This window comes from Ambystoma mexicanum, chromosome 14, assembly GCF_040938575.1.
Source record: "Ambystoma mexicanum isolate Mex_15411 chromosome 14, UKY_AmexF1_1, whole genome shotgun sequence".
NCBI lineage: Eukaryota > Metazoa > Chordata > Amphibia > Caudata > Ambystomatidae > Ambystoma > Ambystoma mexicanum.
In genome coordinates this window covers 527415972-527430410 of record NC_090940.1, presented here as the reverse complement: position 1 = coordinate 527430410, position 14439 = coordinate 527415972, and positions in this window count along the sequence as shown.

The window sequence follows — 14439 nt, the reverse complement described above, 5'->3', positions numbered from 1 at the left end:
TCAGATTGCAAGAAGAATGAAAGTGCCAATCTTTGCAAGCCTGCCATTGAGGGAAGAAGGACTGCTAAGATCCCAAGAAGAATGCAAGTGGCATTCTTTGCAATTCTGCCATTCAGGGCAGAAGGACTGCTAGATCACAAGAAGAATGCAAGCGTCATTCTTTGCAAGCCTGCCATTGAGGGGAGAAGGATTGCTAGATCCCAAGAAGAATAAAAGTGCCAATCTTTGCAGGCCTGCCATTGAGGGCAGAAGGACAGTTCAGATCCCAAGAAGAATGAAAGTGCCATTGTTTGCAATCCTGCTAATGAGGTCAGAAGGACTGCTCATATCCCAAGAAGAAGGAAAATGCCATTCTTGGCAAGCCTGAAATTGAGGGCATAAGGACTGCTCAGATCCCAAGAAGAATGAAAGCGCCATTCTTGGCAAGCCTGCCATTGAGGGCAGATGGACTGCACAGATCCCAAGAATAATGAAAGTGGCATTCTTGGCAAGCCTGCCATTGAGGGCAGAAGGACTGCTCAGATCCCATGACGAATGAAAGGGCCATTCATGCAAGCCTGCCATTGAGGGCAGAAGGACAGCTTAGATCCCAAGAAGAATGCAAGTGCCGTTCTTTGCAAGCCTGCCATTGAGGGAAGAAGGACTGCTAAGATCCCAAGAAGAATGCAAGTGGCATTCTTTGCAATTCTGTCATTGAGGGCAGAAGGACTGCTAGATCACAAGAAGAATGCAAGCGTCATTCTTTGCAAGCCTGCCATTGAGGGCAGAAGGACTGCTAGATCCCAAGAAGAATGAAAGGGCCCTTTTTGGCAAGCCTGCCACTGAGGGCAGAAGGACTGCTCAGATCTCACGAAGAATGAAAGTGCCAATCTTTTCAAGTCTGCCACTGAGGGCCGAAGGACTGCTCAGATCCCAAGAAGAATGCAAGTGCCATTCTTGGCAAGCTGCCATTGAGGGCAGAAGGACTGCTCAGATCCCATGAAGAATGAAAGTGCCATTCTTGGCAAGCATGCCATTGAAGGCAGAAGAACTGCTCAGATCCCCAGAAGAATTAAAGTGCCATTCTTGGCAAGCCTGCCATTGAGGGCAGGAGGACTGCTCAGAACCCAAGCAGAATGAAAGTGGCAATATTTGCAAGCCTGCCATTGAGGGCAGAAGGACAGCTCAGATTGCAAGAAGAATGAAAGTGCCAATCTTTGCAAGCCTGCCATTGAGGGAAGAAAGACTGCTAAGATCCCAAGAAGAATGCAAGTGGCATTCTTTGCAATTCTGCCATTCAGGGCAGAAGGACTGCTAGATCACAAGAAGAATGCAAGCGTCATTCTTTGCAAGCCTGCCATTGAGGGGAGAAGGATTGCTAGATCCCAAGAAGAATGAAAGGGCCCTTTTTGGCAAGCCTGCCACTGAGGGTAGAAGGACTGCTCAGATCCCAAGAAGAATGCAAGTGCCATTCCTGGCAAGCCTGCCATTGAGGGCAGAAGGACCCCTGAGATCCCAAGAAGAATAAAAGTGCCAATCTTTGCAAGCCTGCAATTGGGGGAAGAAGGACTGCTAAGATCACAAGAAGAATGCAAGAGCCATTCTTTGCAAGCCTGCCATTGAGGGCAGAGGGACTGCTCAGATTCCAAGAAGAAAGAAAGTGTCAATCTTGGCAAGATTACCATTAAGGGCAAAAGGACTGCTCAGATCCCAAGAAGAATGAAATGCCATTCTTTGCAAGCCTACCATTGAGGGCAGAAGGAGTGCTCAGATCTCAAGAAGAATGAAAGTGTCATTCTTGGCAAGCCGTCCAGTGAGGGCTGAAGGACAGCTCATATCCCAAGAAGAATGAAAGTGCTATTGTTTGCAATCCTGCCAATGAAGTCAGAAGGACTGCTCAGATCCCAAGAAGAATGAAAGTGCCATTCTTGGCAAGCCTGCCATTGAGGGCAGAAGGACTGCTCAGATCCCAAGAAGAATGAAAGGGACAATCTTGGCAATCCTCCCATTGAGGGCAGAAGGGCTGCTCAGATCCCAAGAAGAATGCAAGTGCCATTCCTAGCAAGCCTGAGTGCAGAAGGGCTGCTCATATCCCAAGAAGAATGGAAGTGCCATTCTTGGCAAGCCTGCCATTGAGGGCAGATGGACTGCTCAGATCCCAAGAAGAATGAAAGTGCCATTCTTGGCAAGCCTGCCATTGAGGGCAGAAGGACTGCTCAGATCCCAAGAAGAATGAAAGTGCCAATCTTTGCAAGCCTCCCATTGAGGGCAGAAGGGCTGCTCAGATCCCAAGAATAATGAAAGGGCCCTGTTTGGCAAGCCTGCCACTGAGGGCCGAAGGACTGCTCAGATCCCAAGAAGAATGCAAGTGCCATTCTTAGCAAGCCTGAGTGCAGAAGGGCTGCTCATATCCCAAGAAGAATGCAAGTGCCATTCTTGGCAAGCCTGCCATTGAGGGCAGATGGACTACACAGCTCCCAAGAAGAATGAAAGTGCCAATATTTGCAAGCCTGCCATTTAGGCCAGAAGGACTGCTCAGATCCCAAGAAGAATGCAAGCGCCATTCTTGGCAAGCCTGCCATTGAGGGCAGATTGACTGCTCAGATCCCAAGAAGAATGAAAGTGCCATTCTTGGCAAGCCTGCCATTGAGGGCAGAAGGACTGCTCAGATCCCAAGAAGTATGCAAGTGCCATTCCTGGCAAGCCTGCCATTGAGGGCAGAAGGACAGCTGAGATCCCAAGAAGAATGAAAGTGCCAATCTTTGCAAGCCTGCAATTGAGGGAAGAAGGACTGCTAAGATCCCAAGACGAATGCAAGAGCCATTCTTTGCAAGCCTGCCATTGAGGGCAGAGGGACTGCTCAGATTCCAAGAAGAAAGAAAGTGTCAATCTTGGCAAGACTACCATTAAGGGCAAAAGGACTGCTCAGATCCCAAGAAGAATGAAATGCCATTCTTTGCAAGCCTACCATTGAGGGCAGAAGGAGTGCTCAGATCTCAAGAAGGATGAAAGTGTCATTCTTGGCAAGCCGTCCAGTGAGGGCTGAAGGACTGCTCAGATCCCAAGAAGAATGAAAGTGCCAATCTTTGCAAGGCTCCCATTGAGGGCAGAAGGGCTGCTCATATCCCAAGAAGAATGGAAGTGCCATTCACTGCTCAGATCCCAAGAAGAATGAAATGCCATTCTTTGCAAGCCTACCATTGAGGGCAGAAGGAGTGCTCAGATCTCAAGAAGAATGAAAGTGTCATTCTTGGCAAGTCGTCCAGTGAGGGCTGAAGGACTGCTCAGATAACACTTGTGTATAGGCGCGTTACAAATACCATATCATATCATATCATATCATATCCCAAGAAGAATGAAAGTGCCAATCTTTGCAAGCCTGCCATTTAGGGCAGAAGGACTGCTCAGATCCCAAGAAGAATGCAAGCGCCATTCTTGGCAAGCCTGCCATTGAGGGCAGATGGACTGCTCAGATCCCAAGAAGAATGCAAGTGCCATTCCTAGCAAGCCTGAGTGCAGAAGGGCTGCTCATATCCCAAGAAGAATGGAAGTGCCATTCTTGGCAAGCCTGCCATTGAGGGCAGATGGACTGCTCAGATCCCAAGAAGAATGAAAGTGCCATTCTTGGCAAGCCTGCCATTGAGGGCAGAAGGACTGCTCAGATCCCAAGAAGAATGAAAGTGCCAATCTTTGCAAGCCTCCCATTGAGGGCAGAAGGGCTGCTCAGATCCCAAGAATAATGAAAGGGCCCTGTTTGGCAAGCCTGCCACTGAGGGCCGAAGGACTGCTCAGATCCCAAGAAGAATGCAAGTGCCATTCTTAGCAAGCCTGAGTGCAGAAGGGCTGCTCATATCCCAAGAAGAATGCAAGTGCCATTCTTGGCAAGCCTGCCATTGAGGGCAGATGGACTGCACAGCTCCCAAGAAGAATGAAAGTGCCAATATTTGCAAGCCTGCCATTTAGGCCAGAAGGACTGCTCAGATCCCAAGAAGAATGCAAGCGCCATTCTTGGCAAGCCTGCCATTGAGGGCAGATTGACTGCTCAGATCCCAAGAAGAATGAAAGTGCCATTCTTTGCAAGCCTACCATTGAGGGCAGAAGGAGTGCTCAGATCTCAAGAAGAATGAAAGTGTCATTCTTGGCAAGTCGTCCAGTGAGGGCAAAAGGACTGCTCAGATCCCAAGAAGAATGAAATGCCATTCTTTGCAAGCCTACCATTGAGGGCAGAAGGAGTGCTCAGATCTCAAGAAGGATGAAAGTGTCATTCTTGGCAAGCCGTCCAGTGAGGGCTGAAGGACTGCTCAGATCCCAAGAAGAATGAAAGTGCCAATCTTTGCAAGGCTCCCATTGAGGGCAGAAGGGCTGCTCATATCCCAAGAAGAATGGAAGTGCCATTCACTGCTCAGATCCCAAGAAGAATGAAATGCCATTCTTTGCAAGCCTACCATTGAGGGCAGAAGGAGTGCTCAGATCTCAAGAAGAATGAAAGTGTCATTCTTGGCAAGTCGTCCAGTGAGGGCTGAAGGACTGCTCAGATAACACTTGTGTATAGGCGCGTTACAAATACCATATCATATCATATCATATCATATCCCAAGAAGAATGAAAGTGCCAATCTTTGCAAGCCTGCCATTTAGGGCAGAAGGACTGCTCAGATCCCAAGAAGAATGCAAGCGCCATTCTTGGCAAGCCTGCCATTGAGGGCAGATGGACTGCTCAGATCCCAAGAAGAATAAAAGGGCCATTCGTGGCAAGCCTGCCATTGAGGGCAGAAGGACAGCTCTGATCCCAAGAAGAATGCAACTGCCATTATTTGCAAGCCTCCCATTGAGGAAAGAAGGACTGCTCAGATCCCAAGAAGAATGCAAGTGCCATTCCTTGCAAGCCTGCCATTGAGGGCAGAAGGACCGCTGAGATCCCAAGAAGAATAAAAGTGCCAATCTTTGCAAGCCTGCAATTGAGGGAAGAAGGACTGCTAAGATTCCAAGACGAATGCAAGAGCCATTCTTTGCAAGCCTGCCATTGAGGGCAGAGGGACTGCTCAGATTCCAAGAAGAAAGAAAGTGTCAATCTTGGCAAGACTACCATTAAGGGCAAAAGGACTGCTCAGATCCCAAGAAGAATGAAATGTCATTCTTGCAAGCCGTCCAGTGAGGGCAGAAGGACAGCTCAGATCCCAAGAAGAATGAAAGTGCCATTGTTTGCAATCCTGCCAATGAAGTCAGAAGGACTGCTCAGATCCCAAGAAGAATGAAAGTGCCATTCTTGACAAGCCTGCCATTGAGGTCAGAAGGACTGCTCAGATCCCAAGAAGAATGAAAGGGACAATCTTGGCAAGCCTCCCATTGAGGGCAGAAGGGCTGCTCAGATCCCATGAAGAATGAAAGGGCCATTCATGGCAAGCCTGCCATTGAGGCCAGAATGGCAGCTCAGATCCGAAGAAGAATGCAACTGCCATTCTTTGCAAGCCTGCTATTGAGGAAAGAAGGACTGCTCAGATCCCAAGAAGAATGCAAGTGCCACTCTTGGCAAGCCTGCCATTGAGGGCAGATGGACTGCACAGCTCCCAAGAAGAATGAAAGTGCCAATATTTGCAAGCCTGCCATTTAGGGCAGAAGGACTTGCCCAGATCCCAAGAAGAATGAAAGTGCCATTCTTGGCAAGCCTGCCATTGAGGGCAGAAGGACTGCTCAGATCCCAAGAAGTATGCAAGTGCCATTCCTGGCAAGCCTGCCATTGAGGGCAGAAGGACCGCTGAGATCCCAAGAAGAATGAAAGTGCCAATCTTTGCAAGCCTGCAATTGAGGGAAGAAGGACTGCTAAGATCCCAAGACGAATGCAAGAGCCATTCTTTGCAAGCCTGCCATTGAGGGCAGAGGGACTGCTCAGATTCCAAGAAGAAAGAAAGTGTCAATCTTGGCAAGACTACCATTAAGGGCAAAAGGACTGCTCAGATCCCAAGAAGAATGAAATGCCATTCTTTGCAAGCCTACCATTGAGGGCAGAAGGAGTGCTCAGATCTCAAGAAGAATGAAAGTGTCATTCTTGCAAGCCGTCCAGTGAGGGCAGAAGGGCTGCTCAGATCCCAAGAATAATGAAAGGGCCCTGTTTGGCAAGCCTGCCACTGAGGGCCGAAGGACTGCTCAGATCCCAAGAAGAATGCAAGTGCCATTCTTAGCAAGCCTGAGTGCAGAAGGGCTGCTCATATCCCAAGAAGAATGGAAGTTCCATTCTTGGCAAGCCTGACATTGAGGGCAGATGGACTGCACAGCTCCCAAGAAGAATGAAAGTGCCAATATTTGCAAGCCTGCCATTTAGGGCAGAAGGACTGCTCAGATCCCAAGAAGAATGCAAGCGCCATTCTTGGCAAGCCTGCCATTGAGGGCAGATGGACTGCTCAGATCCCAAGAAGAACGAAAGTAGCATGCTCGGCAAGTCTGCCATTAATGGCAGAAGGGCTGCTCAGATCCCAAGAAGAATGCAAGTGCTATTCTTGGCAAGCCTGCCATTGAGGGAAGAAGGACAGTTCAGATCCCAAGAAGAATGAAAGTGTCATGGTTTGCAATCCTGCTAATGAGTTCAGAAGGACTGCTCAGATCAAAATAAGAATGAAAGTGCCATTCTTGGCAAGCCTGACATTGAGGGCAGAAGGACTGCTTAGATCCCAAGAAGAATGAAATGTCAATCTTTGCAAGCCTGCCATTGAGGGCAGAAGGACTGCTAAGATCCCAAGAAGAATGCAAGTGGCATTCCTTGCAAGCCTGGCATTGAGGGCAGAAGGACTGTTCAGATCCCAAGAAGAATGAAAGTGCCATTCTTGGCAAGCCTGCCATTGAGGGCAGATGGACTGCACAGATCCCAAGAAGAATGAAAGTGCCATTCTTGGCACGCCTGCCATTGAGGGCAGAAGGAATGCTCAGATCCCATCAAGAATGAAAGGGCCATTCATGCAAGCCTGCCATTGAGGGCAGAAGGACAGCTTAGATCCCAAGAAGAATGCAACTGCCATCCTTTGCAAGCCTGCAATTCAGGGTAGAAGGACTGCTCAGATCCCAAGAAGAATGCAAGTGCCATTGTTTGCAAGTCTGTCATTGAGGGCAGAAGGACAGCTCAGTTCGCAAGAAGAATGAAAGTGCCAATCTTTGCAAGCCTGCCATTGAGGGAAAAAGGACTGCTCAGATCCCAAGAAGAATGCAAGTGCCATTCTTTGCAAGTCTGCCATTGAGGGCAGAAGGACTACTAGATCACAAGAAGAATGCAAGTGTCATTCTTTGCAAGCCTGCCATTGAGGGCAGAAGGACTGCTAGATCGCAAGAAGAATGAAAGGGCCCTTTTTGGCAAGCCTGCCACTGAGGGCAGAAGGACTGCTCAGATCTCAAGAAGAATGAAAGTGCCAATCTTTTCAAGCCTGCCACTGAGGGCCGAAGGACTGCTCAGATCCCAAGAAGAATGAAAGTGCCATTCTCGGCAAGTCTCCCATTGAAGGCAGAAGGGCTGCTCAGATCCCAAGAAGAATGCAAGTGCTATTCTTTGCAGGCCTGCCACTGAGGGCAGAAGGACAGTTCAGATCCCAAGAAGAATGAAAGTGCCATTGTTTGCAATCCTGCTAATGAGGTCAGAAGGACTGCTCATATCCCAAGAAGAAGGAAAATGCCATTCTTGGCAAGCCCGACATTGAAGGCAGAAGGACTGCTCAGATCCCAAGAAGAATGAAAGCGCCATTCTTGGCAAGCCTGCCATTGAGGGCAGATGGACTGCACAGATCCCAAGAAGAATGAAAGTGCCATTCTTGGCAAGCCTGCCATTGAGGGCAGAAGGACTGCTCATATCCCAAGAAGAAGGAACATGCCATTCCTGGTAAGCCTGACATTGAGGGCAGAAGGACTGCTCAGATCCCATGAAGAATGAAAGGGACATTCATGCAAGCCTGCCATTGAGGGCAGAAGGACTGCTAGATCGCAAGAAGAATGAAAGGGCCCTTTTTGGCAAGCCTGCCACTGACGGCAGAATAACTGCTCAGATCTCAAGAAGAATGAAAGTGCCAATCTTTTCATGGCTGCCACTGAGGGCCGAAGGACTGCTCAGATCCCAAGAAGAATGAAAGTGCCATTCTCGGCAAGTCTGCCATTGAAGGCAGAAGGGCTGCTCAGATCCCAAGAAGAAAGCAAATGGTATTCTTGGCAGGCCTGCCATTGAGGGCAGAAGGACAGTTCAGAACCCAAGAAGAATGAAAGTGCCATTGTTTGCAATCCCGATAATGAGGTCAGAAGGACTGCTCATATCCCAAGAAGAAGGAAAATGCTATTCTTGGCAAGCCTGCCATTGAGGGCAGAAGGACTGCTCAGATCCCATGAAGAATTAAAGGGCCATTCATGCAAGCCTGCCATTGAGGGCAGAAGGACAGCTTAGATCCCAAGAAGAATGCAACTGCCATCCTTTGCAAGCCTGCAATTCAGGGTAGAAGGACTGCTCAGATCCCAAGAAGAATGCAAGTGCCATTGTTTGCAAATCTGTCATTGAGGGCAGAAGGACAGCTCAGTTCGCAAGAAGAATGAAAGTGCCAATCTTTGCAAGCCTGCCATTGAGGGAAGAAGGACTGCTAGATCGCAAGAAGAATGAAAGTGCCATTCTTTGCAAGTCTGCCATTGAGGACAGAAGGACTACTAGATCCCAAGAAGAATGCAAGCGTCATTCTTTGCAAGCCTGCCATTGAGGGCAGAAGGACTGCTAGATCCCAAGAAGAATGCAAGCGTCATTCTTTGCAAGCCTGCCATTGAGGGCAGAAGGACAGCTTAGATCCCAAGAAGAATGCAAGTGCCGTTCTTTGCAAGCCTGCCATTGAGGGAAGAAGGACTGCTAAGATCCCAAGAAGAATGCAAGTGGCATTCTTTGCAATTCTGCCATTGAGGGCAGAAGGACTGCTAGATCACAAGAAGAATGCAAGCGTCATTCTTTGCAAGCCTGCCATTGAGGGCAGAAGGACTGCTAGATCCCAAGAAGAATGAAAGGGCCCTTTTTGGCAAGCCTGCCACAGAGGGCAGAAGGACTGCTCAGATCTCACGAAGAATGAAAGTGCCAATCTTTTCAAGTCTGCCACTGAGGGCCGAAGGACTGCTCAGATCCCAAGAAGAATGCAAGTGCCATTCTTGGCAAGCTGCCATTGAGGGCAGAAGGACTGCTCAGATCCCATGAAGAATGAAAGAGCCATTCTTGGCAAGCCTGCCATTGAAGGCAGAAGAACTGCTCAGATCCCCAGAAGAATTAAAGTGCCATTCTTGGCAAGCCTGCCATTGAGGGCAGGAGGACTGCTCAGAACCCAAGCAGAATGAAAGTGGCAATATTTGCAAGCCTGCCATTGAGGGCAGAAGGACAGCTCAGATTGCAAGAAGAATGAAAGTGCCAATCTTTGCAAGCCTGCCATTGAGGGAAGAAGGACTGCTAAGATCCCAAGAAGAATGCAAGTGGCATTCTTTGCAATTCTGCCATTCAGGGCAGAAGGACTGCTAGATCACAAGAAGAATGCAAGCGTCATTCTTTGCAAGCCTGCCATTGAGGGCAGAAGGACTGCTCAGATCCCAAGAAGAATGCAAGTGCCATTCATGGCAAGCCTGCCATTGGGGGCAGAAGGACCGCTGAGATCCCAAGAAGAATAAAAGTGCCAATATTTGCAAGCCTGCAATTGAGGGAAGAAGGACTGCTAAGATCACAAGAAGAATGCAAGAGCCATTCTTTGCAAGCCTGCCATTGAGGCCAGAGGGACTGCTCAGATTCCAAGAAGAAAGAAAGTGTCAATCTTGGCAAGATTACCATTAAGGGCAAAAGGACTGCTCAGATCCCAAGAAGAATGAAATGCCATTCTTTGCAAGCCTACCATTGAGGGCAGAAGGAGTGCTCAGATCTCAAGAAGAATGAAAGTGTCATTCTTGGCAAGCAGTCCAGTGAGGGCTGAAGGACAGCTCAGATCCCAAGAAGAATGAAAGTGCTATTGTTTGCAATCCCGCCAATGAAGTCAGAAGGACTGCTCAGATCCCAAGAAGAATGAAAGTGCCATTCTTGGCAAGCCTGCCATTGAGGGCAGAAGGACTGCTCAGATCCCAAGAAGAATGAAAGGGACAATCTTGGCAATCCTCCCATTGAGGGCAGAAGGGCTGCTCAGATCCCAAGAAGAATGCAAGTGCCATTCCTAGCAAGCCTGAGTGCAGAAGGGCTGCTCATATCCAAGAAGAATGGAAGTGCCATTCTTGGCAAGCCTGCCATTGAGGGCAGATGGACTGCTCAGATCCCAAGAAGAATGAAAGTGCCATTCTTGGCAAGCCTGCCATTGAGGGCAGAAGGACTGCTCAGATCCCAAGAAGAATGAAAGTGCCAATCTTTGCAAGCCTCCCATTGAGGGCAGAAGGGCTGCTCAGATCCCAAAAATAATGAAAGGGCCCTGTTTGGCAAGCCTGCCACTGAGGGCCGAAGGACTGCTCAGATCCCAAGAAGAATGCAAGTGCCATTCTTAGCAAGCCTGAGTGCAGAAGGGCTGCTCATATCCCAAGAAGAATGCAAGTGCCATTCTTGGCAAGCCTGCCATTGAGGGCAGATGGACTGCACAGCTCCCAAGAAGAATGAAAGTGCCATTATTTGCAAGCCTGCTATTTAGGCCAGAAGGACTGCTCAGATCCCAAGAAGAATGCAAGCGCCATTCTTGGCAAGCCTGCCATTGAGGGCAGATGGACTGCTCAGATCCCAAGAAGAATGAAAGTGCCATTCTTGGCAAGCCTGCCATTGAGGGCAGAAGGACTGCTCAGATCCCAAGAAGTATGCAAGTGCCATTCCTGGCAAGCCTGCCATTGAGGGCAGAAGGACAGCTGAGATCCCAAGAAGAATGAAAGTGCCAATCTTTGCAAGCCTGCAATTGAGGGAAGAAGGACTGCTAAGATCCCAAGACGAATGCAAGAGCCATTCTTTGCAAGCCTGCCATTGAGGGCAGAGGGACTGCTCAGATTCCAAGAAGAAAGAAAGTGTCAATCTTGGCAAGACTACCATTAAGGGCAAAAGGACTGCTCAGATCCCAATAAGAATGAAATGCCATTCTTTGCAAGCCTACCATTGAGGGCAGAAGGAGTGCTCAGATCTCAAGAAGAATGAAAGTGTCATTCTTGGCAAGCCGTCCAGTGAGGGATGAAGGACTGCTCAGATCCCAAGAAGAATGAAAGTGCCAATCTTTGCAAGCCTCCCATTGAGGGCAGAAGGGCTGCTCATATCCCAAGAAGAATGGAAGTGCCATTCTTGGCAAGCCTGCCATTGAGGGCAGATGGACTGCTCAGATCCCAAGAAGAATGAAAGTGCCATTCTTGGCAAGCCTGCCATTGAGGGCAGAAGGACTGCTCAGATCCCAAGAAGAATGAAAGTGCCAATCTTTGCAAGCCTCCCATTGAGGGCAGAAGGGCTGCTCAGATCCCAAGAATAATGAAAGGGCCCTGTTTGGCAAGCCTGCCACTGAGGGCCGAAGGACTGCTCAGATCCCAAGAAGAATGCAAGTGCCATTCTTAGCAAGCCTGAGTGCAGAAGGGCTGCTCATATCCCAAGAAGAATGCAAGTGCCATTCTTGGCAAGCCTGCCATTGAGGGCAGATGGACTGCACAGCTCCCAAGAAGAATGAAAGTGCCAATATTTGCAAGCCTGCCATTTAGGGCAGAAGGACTGCTCAGATCCCAAGAAGAATGCAAGCGCCATTCTTGGCAAGCCTGCCATTGAGGGCAGATGGACTGCTCAGATCCCAAGAAGAATGAAAGTGCCATTCTTGGCAAGCCTGCCATTGAGGGCAGAAGGACTGCTCAGATCCCAAGAAGTATGCAAGTGCCATTCCTGGCAAGCCTGCCATTGAGGGCAGAAGGACCGCTGAGATCCCAAGAAGAATGAAAGTGCCAATCTTTGCAAGCCTGCAATTGAGGGAAGAAGGACTGCTAAGATCCCAAGACGAATGCAAGAGCCATTCTTTGCAAGCCTGCCATTGAGGGCAGAGGGACTGCTCAGATTCCAAGAAGAAAGAAAGTGTCAATCTTGGCAAGACTACCATTAAGGGCAAAAGGACTGCTCAGATCCCAAGAAGAATGAAATGCCATTCTTTGCAAGCCTACCATTGAGGGCAGAAGGAGTGCTCAGATCTCAAGAAGAATGAAAGTGTCATTCTTGGCAAGCCGTCCAGTGAGGGCTGAAGGACAGCTCAGATCTCAAGAAGAATGAAAGTGCCAATCTTTTCAAGCCTGCCACTGAGGGCCGAAGGACTGCTCAGATCCCAAGAAGAATGAAAGTGCCATTCTCGGCATGTCTCCCATTGAAGGCAGAAGGGCTGCTCAGATCCCAAGAAGAATGCAAGTGCTATTCTTTGCAGGCCTGCCATTGAGGGCAGAAGGACAGTTCAGATCCTAAGAAGAATGAAAGTGCCATTGTTTGCAATCCTGCTAATGAGGTCAGAAGGACTGCTCATATCCCAAGAAGAAGGAAAATGCCATTCTTGGCAAGCCTGACATTGAAGGCAGAAGGACTGCTCAGATCCCAAGAAGAATGATAGCGCCATTCTTGGCAAGCCTGCCATTGAGGGCAGATGGACTGCACAGATCCCAAGAAGAATGAAAGTGCCATTCTTGGCAAGCCTGCCATTGAGGGCAGAAGGACTGCTCATATCCCAAGAAGAAGGAACATGCCATTCCTGGCAAGCCTGACATTGAGGGCAGAAGGACTGCTCAGATCCCATGAAGAATGAAAGGGCCATTCATGCAAGCCTGCCATTGAGGGCAGAAGGACTGCTAGATCGCAAGAAGAATGAAAGGGCCCTTTTTGGCAAGCCTGCCACTGACGGCAGAATAACTGCTCAGATCTCAAGAAGAATGAAAGTGCCAATCTTTTCATGGCTGCCACTGAGGGCCGAAGGACTGCTCAGATCCCAAGAAGAATGAAAGTGCCATTCTCGGCAAGTCTGCCATTGAAGGCAGAAGGGCTGCTCAGATCCCAAGAAGAAAGCAAGTGGTATTCTTGGCAGGCCTGCCATTGAGGAGGACAGTTCAGAACCCAAGAAGAATGAAAGTGCCATTGTTTGCAATCCCGATAATGAGGTCAGAAGGACTGCTCATATCCCAAGAAGAAGGAAAATGCTATTCTTGGCAAGCCTGCCATTGAGGGCAGAAGGACTGCTCAGATCCCATGAAGAATGAAAGGGCCATTCATGCAAGCCTGCCATTGAGGGCAGAAGGACAGCTTAGATCCCAAGAAGAATGCAACTGCCATCCTTTGCAAGCCTGCAATTCAGGGTAGAAGGACTGCTCAGATCCCAAGAAGAATGCAAGTGCCATTGTTTGCAAATCTGTCATTGAGGGCAGAAGGACAGCTCAGTTCGCAAGAAGAATGAAAGTGCCAATCTTTGCAAGCCTGCCATTGAGGGAAGAAGGACTGCTAGATCGCAAGAAGAATGAAAGTGCCATTCTTTGCAAGTCTGCCATTGAGGGCAGAAGGACTACTAGATCCCAAGAAGAATGCAAGTGCCATTCTTTGCAAGCCTGACATTGAGGGCAGGAGGACTGCTAGATCGCAAGAACAATGAAAGGGCCCTTTTTGGCAAGCCTGCCACTGAGGGCAGAAGGACTTCTCAGATCTCAAGAAGAATGAAATTGCCAATCTTTTCAAGCCTGCCACTGAGGGCCGAAGGACTGCTCAGATCCCAAGAAGAATGCAAGTGCTATTCTTGGCAGGCCTGCCATTGAGGGCAGAAGGACAGTTCAGATCCCAAGAAGAATGAAAGTGCCATTGTTTGCAATCCTGCTAATGAGGTCAGAAGGACTGCTCATATCCCAAGAAGAAGGAAAATGCCATTCTTGGCAAGCCTGAAATTGAGGGCATAAGGACTGCTCAGATCCCAAGAAGAATGAAAGCGCCATTCTTGGCAAGCCTGCCATTGAGGGCAGATGGACTGCACAGATCCCAAGAATAATGAAAGTGGCATTCTTGGCAAGCCTGCCATTGAGGGCAGAAGGACTGCTCAGATCCCATGACGAATGAAAGGGCCATTCATGCAAGCCTGCCATTGAGGGCAGAAGGACAGCTTAGATCCCAAGAAGAATGCAAGTGCCGTTCTTTGCAAGCCTGCCATTGAGGGAAGAAGGACTGCTAAGATCCCAAGAAGAATGCAAGTGGCATTCTTTGCAATTCTGTCATTGAGGGCAGAAGGACTGCTAGATCACAAGAAGAATGCAAGCGTCATTCTTTGCAAGCCTGCCATTGAGGGCAGAAGGACTGCTAGATCCCAAGAAGAATGAAAGGGCCCTTTTTGGCAAGCCTGCCACTGAGGGCAGAAGGACTGCTCAGATCTCACGAAGAATGAAAGTGCCAATCTTTTCAAGTCTGCCACTGAGGGCCGAAGGACTGCTCAGATCCCAAGAAGAATGCAAGTGCCATTCTTGGCAAGCTGCCATTGAGGGC